This window comes from Crocodylus porosus, unplaced genomic scaffold (assembly GCF_001723895.1).
Source record: "Crocodylus porosus isolate Cpor-Errol unplaced genomic scaffold, CroPor_comp1, whole genome shotgun sequence".
Taxonomy (NCBI): Eukaryota; Metazoa; Chordata; order Crocodylia; family Crocodylidae; genus Crocodylus; species Crocodylus porosus.
In genome coordinates, this window is record NW_017728886.1 from 4,754,203 (window position 1) to 4,769,443 (window position 15,241).

The window sequence follows — 15,241 nt, forward strand, 5'->3', positions numbered from 1 at the left end:
TGTCCACATCCCTCCTGAAGTGCGGTGCCCAGAACTGGACGCAGTACTCCAGCTGCGGCCTGACCAGTGCCGCACAGAAGGGGAGGATCATGTCCTTGGATCTGCTCGAGATGCATCTGTGGATGCACGACAAGGTGCGGTTGGCCTTCTTGACCACGTCCCCACACTGCCGGCCCATGTTCATCTTGGAGTCAATGATGACTCCAATTTCCTTTTCTGCCTCTGCCCTGATGAGAAGGGAGTTCTCCAGCCTGTAGGTATGGTGCCGGTTCTTCCTCCCCAGGTGCAGTACCTTGCACTTGTCAGTGTTGAATCCCATCCTATTCTCATCTGCCCACCCCTATAACCTGTCTAGGTCCGATTGCAGCCTATTCCTCCCTTCTAGCATACCCACATCCCCCCACATCTTAGTGTCATCAGCAAATTTGCACAGGGTGCTTTTTACCCCCTCGTCCAAGTCGCTGATGAAGATGTTGAACAGTGCAGGCCCGAGGTCCAAGCCCTGGGGGACCCCACTGCCCACATCCCTCCAGGTCGAAAATGACCTGTCCACCACCACTCTCTGGGTGTGGCCCTCCCGCCAGTTGGTGACCCATTTGACACCACAGCCCCCAGTTTCTTAATGAGAACGGGGTGAGAGACAGTGTCGAAGGCCTTCTGAAGTCCAGGAAGACTATGTCCACTGCTACCCCTGCATCTAAGGATTTGGTGACCTAGTTGTAGAGATCCACTAGGTTGGTCTGACAGGACCTATCTCTAATGAACCCGTGTTAGTTGCCCCTAAGCATAATCTCCCTTGCTGGCCCCTCATGGACATGCTCCAGAATAATTCTTTCAAAAAGCTTGCCCAGGATTGAGGTAAGACTAACTGGCCTACAGTTTCCTGGGTCCTCCTTCCTCCCCTTTTTGAAGATGGGAACCACGTTGGCCTCTTCCAGTCCTCTGGCACCACACCAGAGCACCATGAGTGCTCATACAGCCGTGCCAGGGGTCCCGCAATGACCTCAGCTAATTCCCTCAGTACTCTGGGGTGGAGATAGTCCAGACCAGCTGGTTTGAATACATCCAGTCCCTCCAGAATTTCCCTAACTAGTTCCTCACTAACCCTTGGCCTAGGTGCACCTTCCCTGAGGTCTAAGGGGGGTGGCTGTTCCAGTCCTTGCTCAGGAAAATGGAGGCAAAGAAATAATTAAACATGCTATTTTTGTCATCTGGTGTGACGACCAAATTTCCTACTGTATCCTGCAGGGGCCCCACATTACCCGGAACCTTCTTTTTGCCCCCTATGTATTTAAAAAAGGACTTCTTGTTGTCCTTGATCTGGGAAGCTAGTCCCAGTCCCATCTCCGCCTTGGCCTTCCTGACTGCCCCCCTGCAGCCCCAAGTAACCGCAGTATAGTCCTCTCTGGGGATGGCCCCTCCCTTCCATTGGGCGTACACCTCCCTTTTAGCTAGAAGACATTCCCGGATGCTTTTGGTGAGCCATGGGGGCTTTTGCACCCTCCTGCCCCCTTTGATCCATGATGGGATTACCTTCCTTTGGGCTTGGAGGATCATCTCCTTAAGGAGCGACCGCTCTCCTTGGACACCGGGCTCCCCTCCCCTTCGGGACCTCAGTGCTTCCCTGACAATTCTCCTTAGCTCATTGAAGTCCGCCCTCCTGAAGTCTAGGACTGCTGCTTTGCTGCAGGCCTTTCCACCTGGCGCTGGATGGTGACTCCAGCAGGCGATGATCATTGTCACCCAGGTGGTTGAGCACCCACAGCCCTCTCACCAGGTCATCACCCGTGATACTCCTTTTCTATCCAATGACCCAGGCATGAAGATATCATCTCTAGGCTCAGCTACTTGCTCTTCTTTCAAAATTTAGTTAATTGAAAATGAGGGACTTGGCTTCAAATAAATGATTAAATAAAAATCTTGTCAACTTAACACAGCATTTTGCTTTGGTATTTTAAAACCAAAAAGCCAAAAAGGAAATGCTATATTACTTCAAAATGAAACACAAATTGCCCTTTCCAGTTGACTGATCCCACAAAATGTCATTGTGCTTTGGATTTTTGTTTAACTATAGCAAATGAATAATGCTGAACTAAAATAGAATTGAAATAAAAAGCTATTTTGTCTCCGAATTTCCTACAGAAACACTCCTTTTTTTCTTCTTCAAGCTGGATGTATTCTGACAACTCAACACAAATTGGGCCAGTATCTCTTTAAAGAACTAACCAAAGGGCAGGAAGTCAGCTGCGGTCATAGTATCCCAGCTGACTTCCTGCCCTTTGGGCGGGGGGCTGGACTCGATGATCTTCCGAGGTCTCTTCCAGCCCTAATGTCTATGAAATCTATGAAACTCCATTTTCAAAGAACAAGATTTCCCTTTTCCATGCAAAACAATTAGACTTTCAACCAATTTCATTTAAGACGCAGCAGTGACATGTATTGAAATACAGACCTCAGTGACAAGGTTAGTTCTGTAAAGAGATACTGGCCCAATTTGTGTCAGACATGACTAGATGTGACACCTAATATTTGTCAAACTCACATTGCTGGTAGACAATTTTAGAGCTTGAGGAATGGACAGATGTGTCTTCCTGCTGTCTTTGGCCATATATTTTGATTGGAAATTCTTTAGGGCAGAGAACAACTTTTTGTCCTATGCTGGTACAATACCTATCATAGTGGTGCCTTGGCCCTGACTTTTTGGCAAAAACGCTATTCAAGTAAATGATGATAATTGTTCTTGGGCTGGGAGTTTGGGGTGAGAATTTCTTACAATACCCTAGTAAGTACCTGACCTATCAGCACTATTTTCTCCTTTTCTTATCACATACCAGCTGTTTTCCCATCCTGACCTACAAGATCCTTAGATCTTCTACTCTCCATGATCTTCCTTCTTTTGCAATCTTGGGGTGGAATGAGTATGTGCAAAAGGCAGGAAATATGCCCTGCCATTGAAGTAAGTATGCCAAATACATTAGTCTTTCTTGCTAGTGAAAAGCTGCTGATGACCAGAATGGGTGGCAGTGGGAGGGGGGAGGGGGGAAGAAAAAAATGCTCTTAGGAGGCCTGAAATACATTGTGTGCTGTTGGTGCAGCTGTTTTCTTCATTCTCAGCTATTTGCAAGTTTGAGTGTGCTCTATTTCTCCTTCCTTTCTCTCCCTCAGGCCCCTAAATTGATTTTGATGGTGTTCCTTGCAGGTTCCTTCCTCCCACCCCTCTGCCTCCTTTTTTCATGGATTAGTATTTATTATTTCAGGACCTCTGCCATGGCACTCGATGGGAGCTTTGGCCATTGAATATAATGGAGGCAGGGTCAACACCTTCTGCTGCTTTCCTCCCTTTCCATCTTCAACAGAGGCACCCTCAAGACAGATGGAATAACTCTGCCAGCACTGCTGTAGGCAGAGAGATGGCTAAGGAGCTTTCGAGTAGTCCGGGGATATGGCCCCTTAAATAGTCAATACCGTGGTAAAGAAGCAGGGATAAAAAAGGGTAATAGAACATGAAAACCTTGTACATCTAGTATTGTTGCAGCTGGGATGGTTCAGGGAATATACAGAAAACAGGACTTGTTTTGCAACATCTATTCTTAGATCAACCAAATAATTGGAATAAATGTTAGACAAGATTGAACCCCAAAAATGCCCTTCCTCATGTCTCATGTTTCTCCCAACTGTTGGTCCAAGGAAAGATTTTACTAAAGAACATCTTGGTACTTGTACCTCTGGGTTGCTTACTCCGGCACAGCCTATGGGAAGCCATTAGCAGTGGAGAAGTATGACCTGTGACGGCTCTTCGATGGCTTAGGTAAAACAGTCTGGTGGTGTCAGGTCACTTCTTAGGCAACTTCCATCACCGTGGGCACCTAGTCTCTTCAGCAAGAGAATGGGAAGCATGAGGCATCTCCAGGGGAAATTTGGAAACGAGAGTTATGGGGCCAGGAGAAAGGCTAACAGAGAGCTGCCACTGTAGGGTAGTGGTTATGGCGTTCCTCTGGAGGGAGTCTTGGGCTTTACTTCCTGATGCCAGCACTGTTTGCATTGTGCATAGACAGTCATTGGCTGAAAAACTGAAAGCATCTTGGTGATAGAAGTAAGCCTGGGTCCTACCTAAACACCAGATCTCCCATTTCTTGTTTTTAAAGCCCTTCACTACTTGTTTTGGTACAGCAACCCGAAGCTACATCTCCGACATCCCAGACGAAGGAGCATTGTAGTTCCTAGGCTTTTGGGTGCCATCCTCAGTGGGTGTGTCTACATGTGTATTTACATGTGCCTAAACTTAATGAGCCTTTGCTTAAGAGGCATTAAGACGATTTTGGTGTGCGATTGCACATAACTGCGCTCATTAAGGTGCATTAAATGTACGTGTGAACAGCTAAGCCACATTAGGGCATGTACAGTCATGCTAATGTGCATTAACAAGGTATGTATCCATTGACACACACCATATTAATGTGCATTACTGTATCTACACATGCGCTAATGCGACTTAGCTATCCGCACCTAAATTTGATTCCTGCTTCATGCAGGTATCAAATTTAGGCTTACATAGCCTTAAATCACCATTTTTAAGGTGCATTAAGGGCACACATATGTAGGTACATGCCTTTAATGTGCCTTAGAATGGTGATTTTAGGCTAAGCCCACTTTAAAGAGGCACACGTAGATGTGCCCAGGATCGCCTATCAAAACTGTTCCACTCAGTGTGCAATAGTTGTGGAGAAAACGGTCAAGAGAGACATTCAAATAGCCCAACGGTTAGCATGTCTTTCTACCGCACAGCTGAGTCAGGTTCAAGTCTCTGTGCCCAAGAATAAAACCCTTTGTGGATTAAACTCTCCCCATTTAAATGAACGAAATTGGATGGGGGCAGTAACACACCCAGCATCAAGAATAAAATCCACATCTCCAGAGTTTCCATCCATTGCTCTACTTACTGTACAGCGCTGCAGAGACTCACATATATGGCAAGGGGCAGGAATATCCCTTCCTTCTCCCTCCTCTTCTTCATAGCATTTTCTCAAGTATCTGCCCCTGGCAAATGGCAATTCCTACAGACCACAGCTGTCTTCAGCAGCAGCAGAATTGCAACTTTTTGGGCTCAGAGGCCCAGAAACCAGTTCCTTTCCTTCCCTCCTGATCTTGGCTAGCTCTGACGTAAAACATTGCACCCGCACATAGGGCAGGATTCTGTGAGAGGCTGGTCGGACGCCAGAGGCTGACTCAGCTTCTCAGTGGCCCCGGGTGTGTTTGTCAGGGGGGATTACCAGCTGTTCAGTGTGATCAGCCCTTCTGTGACTGTGAGCTGCATGCCATTAGCAGACACCGAGTATCCTCACTGGAACCACATCCTGGCCTGGCACAAGACTGACTGGAGCCATGCTGTTTGCCAACCAGCAGCGGTTTCTCAGACATCCCATGTGAAACAATCGCCTGTTCCCCTACCAAGGATATTCAAGACGGGAGAAACCACTAGCACCTGTCTTGGCTAGGATCCCAATGAAATCCTTCCTCTTGCAGCCCACAGGAAGGGAGGAGGGGGAGGAAGTAGATTGAAAGTTGTGCTTTAGAGATCAACAGGTTTCCAGCACAAGGCATTTGCATCTAGAGTGTCACTTCAGACTCAGCCTAGGCCAGCAGTGATGGAAAGCTACTGTCAGCCAGCAGTGGTGTGGTGGCCTCTGTGAAAGGGTCTTATCCCAGCCCCTAAGGAAAAAATACCAGCGTCTTTGAGCTCATACATAAAGATTTAATAATCTCTCCTGGAGGCTGAACTGAAAAATGTCAAAAGAAGTTTTTGGAGTGAACAAAAATACCTTTTTCTTTTTCATCATTGAAATATTTGGGTTTTTTTTAAAGTCACTCCAGGTGGAACAAAACTTTTGTTTGGCTTAAAACAAAGCACCTCCATTGCACATGGGGCATTTTTAATAAGAGCAAAGCTCTAGAAAATGCAGGGCTGGACTTCACCGCTGGTCAGAAAACTGGCAGGGTTAGGAAGTTTCTTCTTCTCCTACCAGCAGTTAGGGCACTCAAGGTCTGAGTGATGCTGGTTTAGTTGTGCCCTCCTCCTGAAGACATTTGAACCCACTTCAGGAGACTGATTTAAGCCGTATAGGAGTCTGGGGTGGGGTGGATCTGCCAAAAGTTGTCCACTTTCCATAAAATGCCTAATTATTAAGGAAGATGGAGTAGCTGAATGAGTCTGTAGTCCTGAGTAATCCCTTCTCTGGACAGTCCATGGCCTGAATGCTCTTTGATTTGAATTGGGGATATGAATAGGGAACTCCTGCCTTTCAGGAGAGGGCATCGGGCCACAGGGTCCTCTGCAGTGGATTTCCCACAGCCTTTCCTATTGATATTGATGTCATTTCATTTATAGAAAACACTTAAATAGTCATTGAGCTAGACCAAGGGACCATGACAGAATGACCCTCTAGCTGGGTGATCAGTGGGGCTTTGCGGTATGGCTCATGAGTTGCAGTTTCTGCTTCAAAAAATGTTTAAGTAGTTTATATAAAGGGGAACTGTGTCAACAAGGGAGCTTAAGCATGCCTGATAATATCCTAGAGCATGGTGCATGGGGCATTTGCCTAGTAGATGAGTGATGTGGTCTCCGATCCCCTCAGAGCTTGGAAATAAATGTAGGGTTCCCTCTTCCTGGGTGAGGACCATAACTACTGATGTGAAAGGAGACCCACCACCACTTTTTTCTAGTTGGGTTGCAGCTGAACTATTCAATGAATTGACAGTTAAATCTGAGACTGGTTTCAGACCAATTACAGCTGCATTTCTTGGTAAACAAATATCCATTTAAAAACAGAATGCAACTCCCCCCACCAAACCGTACCCCCCAACCCGTATCTTTATTCATGACTGCTCTTGCCACTTGCTGAGTCCCTGCATGCTAACCTGAGCACAGAAGTCCTGTAGTGAATGAGCCACTGAACGTGAGATACTATCCCCAGAAAACTGTTTCCCTGGGCAGCAGTTTCACACTATATTCTCCATATCTCCTCTCCACCCTCAAGCAAGGGCGTCGTTCTCAGCGCCTTTGCTTTCTTTCTTCCTAAAGGGTCCTTTCTGCTGATTCCTTCCTCCACACATACTTTCCTGTGCCATTGTGCATCCCAGAGGCCAGTGAGAAGAACGAGGCAAGAGAACCAGCCCAGGGTGCCTGATTTGAGATCATTGAGGTTACCCTAGTAATTATGAAGAAGACACACAGCTGATTGCAAGGTAGATCTCTCTTTTTTTCTGGGGAAACCTTACCTACAAAAAAGAAAAAAAAAACAAGAGAAAAAAATTATAGCTACTTTACCCTGAAGTGACTTAGTACAGAATAAAGTGCCATGTGTCTACTGCCCCCGGTCTGTATCATTCTGGAGTACCCATTTATTTGGGGAAAATAGGGACTCCTACCAACTAGGGGACAGGGGCTGCAATAGCACCTACTGGGGACCTCTAGCTTAGGGATGGGCACAATGCAGCCCGGAGGCCAGATGCAGCCCACCAGGCTATTCTATCTGGCCCACGAGGCCCCTAAACATTTAGAAAATTAATATTAATCTGCCCTGGGATGCCTGTTATGTGGCCCTTGATGGCTTGCTGAAACTCAGAAAGCAGCCCTCTGCCCAAAATAATTGCCCGCCCCTACTCTAGGTGTTTGTCTGTCTACTAATGAACATGGACTACATTTACCATGGAGTAAAGTTGGGAGTGGATTACTCCATACTAATCACATTGGGCATGTCCAGATGAGAGTGGATGTTTGCTTCCTTGGTCACAAGTAATGGTGGTGCACCTTGCGCTGCTGCTACTTGTTCCTGGGGAACGCCTGTGTCATATGCACTTTGGCATGCAGCAAGTTACCCTGGGTGGGGTAGGGGAGCCTGGGGCTAGCACTAGCTTGGCCCCAACAGCCTAGCCTGAGGGCCTCCTGGGGCTGCAGCAGCAGCAATTTTGCCAAGCGAAGCCTGGCCAGCAGCCGCACCATGGCTTCAGGCATCCTGGCTCTGCTTTTGAGTGGCATGCACTACCCATGTGTGTGATGCTCCACATTTTTTTCCTGTGGGTTTTTTTGACCCCTAGATATTTGGCGCATAAGCTCAATCTGGCCTATGGCGGACTTCACTTCCCAGCAGTCCCTGCTCCGGGCTAGTCTTCACGGAGACTCTGGCAGTGCAGAGCTGTTATGGCCCCACATTGTCACGGTCCCGCCTCTCTTGGGGCTCCATGGAGACTGGTTAGGAGTGGCAGTAGCAGGGGCTGCTGGGAAATAGCATCTGGCCACCATCAAGATCAGCCATTTTGCTCAACCCTAATATAATCTACTCAGGGGTCTTTGTTTCACTACATACTGGATGCATCAATACGTGCCGATTTAAGGTGCATTAGCCTTTTTTAAGGCACATTAAGGTGCATGGGTCTACATGTGTGCACCTTAATGCACCTTAAAAATGGTGACTTTAGGCTGTTTATGCCTAAATTTGATACCTACAAAACCAGGTATCAAATTTTAGATCCGAATAGCTAAAGCACATTAATGCACATTTAGATGTGCTCAGGTACATTAACACTGTGTATGTCAAGTGCCTTGGGAGTAACTTTTGTCTCAAGGCAGTCTACACACCACATTAGTGCGCCTTAGCACGTGCACATGTAGATGTGCATCTAAATTACCTTAATGTGCATTAAGCAAATGCACATTAAGTTTAGGCACGCATAAAAGCATGTGTAGACATGACTACAGTACTTAGAAGAATGGACATCAAAGTCATCTGAGGACTTTTAGATAACACTGCAGCACAAGTTCCAATAACACATACACTTAAACATACTTTATCTTGGCTAGTGTGTGGGTGCATGCGTATGTACTATGTGTGCACACGTGTGCATACACACATACACACACACACACACACACTGTATGCATGTACTTCATAAGCACAGTCAGGAGGAGCTAACTGACATGCTTTGCCATAGGGAGTAGTTGAATTAGTGAGCTGTCTCTCTTGATTGCCCTTTGTAATTCCCTGAAAGTCATTAACCTGGACTGTGTAAAGGAAATTAACCTTTCAGGCATTTTTCTTGATCACTTAAAATTCTCATAAATTGCTTCACTTACAGTCCCTAGGCTGGAAAGACTCTACCAGCCTTCTTTTAAAACAATTTTCTTCTCTTTTTCTTGGGATATTTCAGCCAGGCTTGTAACGCAGCTGGATATTTTCCAAGTGTTTAATTTGGAACCCGATACCTTTCATTAAAAAAAAAACCAAAAAAAATGCTCAGTTGAAAGATCAGAAGAGTTTACACTTGAGCTGCAGTGAGCTGCTCACCAGAGAGTTGAACTCCGGTGAACAAGCCCCTGAGGGCTGGCTTGGAAAAGCAATTGAATTCACTCTTGTTCCCTTCTTAGGCTTGAGATAAAATAGCAAGGCTGGCGGGGGAATCCACCGAGCAGCTGTTTGCTGCAGAATTTTTGGAACTCAAACCCTGTCTAAAGCTGGGCTGTCTTTGCCCGAGGTTGCTCACCCGATGTGGGGTGAGGTCTGGGAGAGCCTGAGGAAAATAGCAGAATCAGCAACTTAATATGACCTGAGGTGTTTCAATTTAGCATGCGCTTTTCTCATAACCTCTGTGACTAAGCACCGTCATAATGGACCTACACTAGAAGCAAGATGCCCAGATGCCCACAGGGACACACCTGTCTGGTTAAAGGCATCCAGTCCAGAGCTACGTGTCCCATCCATAACTACTACAATTTATATCAATTTCAGGGGTTTCTTTCCTTTAAAAAAATAATAACTAAAGTAAACCCAAAGCCAAATTAAGTCAGAGGATAGATGCCCATTAACTTCAAAGCATTTTGGATACAGTGCAAATAGTATAAGGTCTTATTAACATTTTGCCAACTAAGGGATTGAATCAGATCATTCTGTAGGAATTTTGCTTGCATTTTGGTCCAGGAACAGTAATTTATTCTCACGTCAGGGCCAACTATTTTTGTTCTTATTCATTCCTCACTCACTGACTTCACACAGAAGATTTCCCACCTGTTAACGGCACGACTTTGTTCTTAAGAAGGTTAACACAGCCGTCAGAAATTCCTGGCAATGACTATTTCACAGTTCCCATTATCATCCCAGAGGGGCAAAATATGCCACTTAGCCACTGAACCTGGTAGGGAGTTGCAATATTTTGATAAGGAATTGTTGGGCAAGGAGAAACAATCTTATCTCAAGCCAACTGGCCCTGTGGTCTGCTTCCTTTGCTTCTATCAGCCCAGAATGGAGGAGATTTGGGTCATAAATTTGTTTCTTCTTTCTTTTCCTCATTCTGTATGGAACACCATGTCCCTCAAATGTTACAGGGAGGTGCAGTCTTTGTTATTCAGATTTAGTGAGCGGATTTGGCCAGAGATGCTTTCACAGGGTGCTGTAGAATCATAATTAAAAACGTTAAAGAATAATGTATTTCAGTGTCACGGCACATCAGAGCAGTTGTACCCATTACTCCCACTGTCTTACCGTTTCTTGAGGCATGACAGAAAGATATGGGCTAGGCACAGACATTCAAAAAGCCCGAGACGGAATCGATCTAAGTTGCGTAGTTTCGATCCGCAGCAAACAGAACGCACGTTCGCCCTTCGGTTGGGAGGCAAATCTTAGACCAGCTTCTGCCATTTTTAAACCAATCGGTGTGTGCCAAACTACCATTCTGTTACAGGTACAAACAGGTTTCTGATCACTTATGCCTGTCAAAATGTAACGTCTGTGCCTGGCCATGATGATCCTTCTCCCGACAAGCGTGACTTTCATGTCTCATCTTTGCCAGGCCAGCAATTATATTCAACTGGCTCCTTATAACCAATTTTTTTTTGCCCACCAGTTTAAATGAGCTGCCAAATAGGAGAGCACTGATCAGAGAGAATGCTAAGGGAGTAATTCTTTATCTATCTAACTGATTGTTAGCCATAGCTTTGTTCTTTGGTGGCTGTCACTAAAGCCTACAATTTGTGGCATGTATACAGGGCAGAATGAGAGAAGTCACTGAGCTGTTCCATTATTAAGTAAAGATGCAGACACATGGCGTGTTTATACCAGTGTCATTTGCATCATTTTTGCACACCAGTGTAAATTATCCTGGGATTCACAACAGGCAAACAACCAGCTTATCCCAGAGTAGCAGACTCTAGGTTGTTATTATACATTGCTATTAGGTGGTAGAGGAACAGACGATAGTTCAAGCAAATAACTACCCCAGATAGTGGAATTTAACTAGAGCTGCAGATGCTGAAGACACACATGGATGTAGCTTTCACCCATGTTTAGTTATTTCAGGGTTTTTTTGTGATATGACTATACACTGAAATTGAGTCATGTATATCAGTATGGAACTTGTGCATTGCGTATCTGCTCTACATTTACTCTTGTGTAAAGACGAGTTTCACCAGTGTCATGTGTTTATACCCCAAGACATGCCAGGAGCAGTGGCGTGGATACCAGACCAATTTAGGAGCTTTGAGACCTTAACTTTTATTTGGGGGAAAAAAGCAGGAACTAATGCAAAGCCAATTGAAATCAATGAGAAGAGTCCAGCTGATGTTAACAGGCCTTGGACCTGGTTGAAAGAGAGATTTTCTTGCTCATTAATCCATTTTATCTGCTCATTAAAGTCCTTGCCCTCCACCTGGGTGGTTTTCTCCAAGCCGTTTCAGCCAGAGTTCACACTTGCCTTGAATTCTGCTGTTTGAACGGAGAACGGCTTTTTTACAACTTATAGCACAATTCTCATTCTCACTCTGGAACGTAAAACCTAAGAAATAATAATAATAAAGCATACCATTGCCTGCAACTCACTCCTCCTTTGAAATGCTACACAAGGTCAGGCCCCAGAAACCATGTCTACCAGCCATGGCTCCTACTGGGTATCTGAACTTCAAGCCTAGCTGGAGCTGAGTTGATTTATGCTCCTTTGAACCTCAACACTTGGCTGACCTTCCTGTCGCCTCAGGCGACATTGGCTCATTAGTACCAACGACTTCAGTTGTCGGGATTGAGGCTTGTTAGACCACTTTGACTGTTTCTATCAAATCATCATTCATTCCCTAGATCTCTCCGTATCCAGCCATAAAATGCACAGAGCCCTCAGGCCATTTATCCTTGCAGAGCATGTATTAGTTCCCCCTCGCATCATAGGAACATAAAGTTTCCCAGCATGCCAAAAGCACTTAGGGATTTCTCTATACCATTATTTATTTAAGGTTGATATAAAGCACCCATTGTGAAACCATCTGTGTTGCTGTAAACAGATGCACAATAATTAAAATAATCCTAGCCTCATGATGAAGAGACCCCCAGCCCTTATTACACAGGGGGAGAAGAATAGGCCAAAATAAGCAAATAAAAAATAATACAAAAACTATAGAAAGAGTTAGAGACAGAAAAGCCAACCTGATAAATTGGGCTGAGTGAGAACATTTTGCAGTATCTACCTAAGTTTCTGATGTGGCCCTTCTTACCACAAGATATGTCTTTTTGTTCTCATTGATGTATTTATCTTCTATGAGGTAGGAGCATGTGACAGTCACCTCTTTACCCCAGAGGGTATTGGCTTTAATGGGAGTTTAAGCACACAAAATACTATTATGAATCTGCTCCTTGGTGCCCAGATAGAAGTTAAGCAGGTACTCCCCATGGAAGATCTGGGCCTTCATAATATCTGAGGTTATTGGGAAATGTGTGGTTGGGAATGGAAGCAGGTTCTGTTCATGAGTACCAGCCACCACCATAATTATAGGACAACCCTTTCTCTCAAACCTTCAGATTATTGATCACTGAGTCATGGGTAAGTCTAGAAGTGAGTCTCCAGTAGCTCCTCTGGGTCCCTTGAGTCTGCCACTGGAAACGTGAAGGCAGATTTTTATACGTGCATGGAGTCCAATTCAGGTTACAGCTACAGAGGTCTGGACTGGGGCTTTGGAGACCTTTGATAGAATAAATAATAAATCTTTCTCTTCTAGTAATGGCCAGGAATGTCCCAGGGGTAATGGCACTCCATTGTGCCAGGATTTCTACAAATACATGGAAAGATGTGTCCTCGAGACTTGAAGATGGTCAGCAACATGCAACGCTTGGGGTAAAGGGAGACAATCAAGATATCTACATGTGGGAGGGACCAGATATTCAGCTCCATTAGATCACCGTGTGATCCAATGTATAGGGCCTTTGACAGGGAAGCAAAAGACACTAGTTGTGTTGCTCCCAGCTTTGCTCCAGACTAGAGGTGTGATGTTAGATTGGAGTAGTCTCTGTTGCTAAATGGCAAGCTTTCTGAAGCATAGATCCCCTCTGCTAGGTGTATGTTAAGAGGTATCCAACAGTGATACCTCTGGGCCTGTATGTTCAACTGTAATACAGAGGCACCAACAGTGGCCACATTTTCAGCAGCGCTCAGCTCTCTAGTTCCTATTATTCCTCTCTAGTTCCTGTGATTGTTGTGAGCACAGAGGTCTGCCCATGTAGATCAGCTAGAAGGTTTGGGGCTTATGGTCCAGATCATTAAAGGGATTTAAATACCAAACTCCTTTTGTTTTCAATATGCTTCCATGGATCTGGGATTATTTCAGTGTTACCTGGAATTATTGGCGGCCTGTCTTTGTGAAAACTGGACCACTTGTTCACACACCTACGTAATAGATGTAGACTAACTTTCTATATGAACATGCAAACATTTTTGGCTTATACACATAATTGCAGAGCTTGGCTTCTCTTTGGTTAAAAGGGATGCATCTTGGTTTTTCTGTTTATCATAAACTAGTAGGCTACTTACTTGCCAGCTTTTCAGATGAAACAGGTCTGGAGGTTCTCCAGGCCTCAATTTCTCTCTGTGAGCATGAGACTTTAGAAGATAGCAAGAACTCTTGCAGTTACTGTGACCAATCATTACTTAAGCCCGATAAAACTCCAAGCATGCCAACAAGGCAAGATATGGACAATATGAAGTGGCAGCAGTCACACCAGTGCCTAGGATTTGGGAAATATAAACCATCAGACTGTTCAATGTCATTTTTCTCCCAACCTCAACTCATTTTGTTTGACTCTGGTTCAATACCACTTGCTCAGACTTTGACTCTCTTCAGACTTACACTAGGACAAATTGGAAGAATCATGGAATCACAGAAAGTTAGTGCTGGAAGGGACTTCGGGAGGTCACATCTAGTCCAACCCCCTGCTCAAAGCAGGACCAGCCCCAACTACATCATCCCAGCCAAGGCTTTATCAATCCAGGCCTTAAACGCCTCCAAGGATAGAGGCTCCATAACCTTTCTGGGTAACCTGTTCCAGTGTTTTGCTCCCCTCCCCATGAGAAAAGTCTTCCTAATATCTAACCTAAACTTCCCTTGACACAATTATTTCTCCTCCCTACCAACTTTGGAAGTTGTTCACACATGTGCAAAAGGGTGTAAAGTGCAACATTGGAATGTCTTTCCATGGGGCAAAACAACACAAAGTGCAAAGCAGTGAAGTGTTCATCTCAGCAGCGTCACACTGGAGCAACAAGACAATGAGTTCCACCTCAATGAGCGTATGCTCTAAAATGAAAGTAAATGAAAACAAAAGATGAATTAGTTAATATACTAAAAAGAACATTGCAACAGAGATGCCACCAATTATTCAGTCACAGTATCTGGAGAAAATAACAACAGAGACATTAACACTTACTTAACTCTACCTGGAGAATTGACTCTAGTGACCAGTTAACCCACAGAAATTTAACTGTGATATCCAGAGAAGCAAGCTTCTGAAACCAATCTGTGCATCATACCGTGGCCTGCAGAGTCAGCATCATGAATAGGATAAAAGTGCCCGGCAAAACTAGAAATGCCAAGAGTGCTATTGCGTCCTAGGTTGAGAGAGGTGGATGACTCTTGTGTTCAGATGTCTGGAGAGGTGGTCTGTCTAGCTGTGTTGGCTAAGTGCTGAGAAAATGGCAACTATTATCTTTGCTTTTCTCATTTGCTTTTATTTCATTTGAAAATTACACTCAGTCCCAAAGTTTGTGTTGAACTCAAGACTGGGAGTCTGCTGTGGATTTCAATTCACCTGTGATATTTTGTGAATGTTAGATGGTGACCTGGTTATTGCACTTTGGCTACTTAATTGCAATGGACATCGCAACCATGATGTCAACTTATATAATATATATAAATTAACACCAGCATTTCCAAATCCTT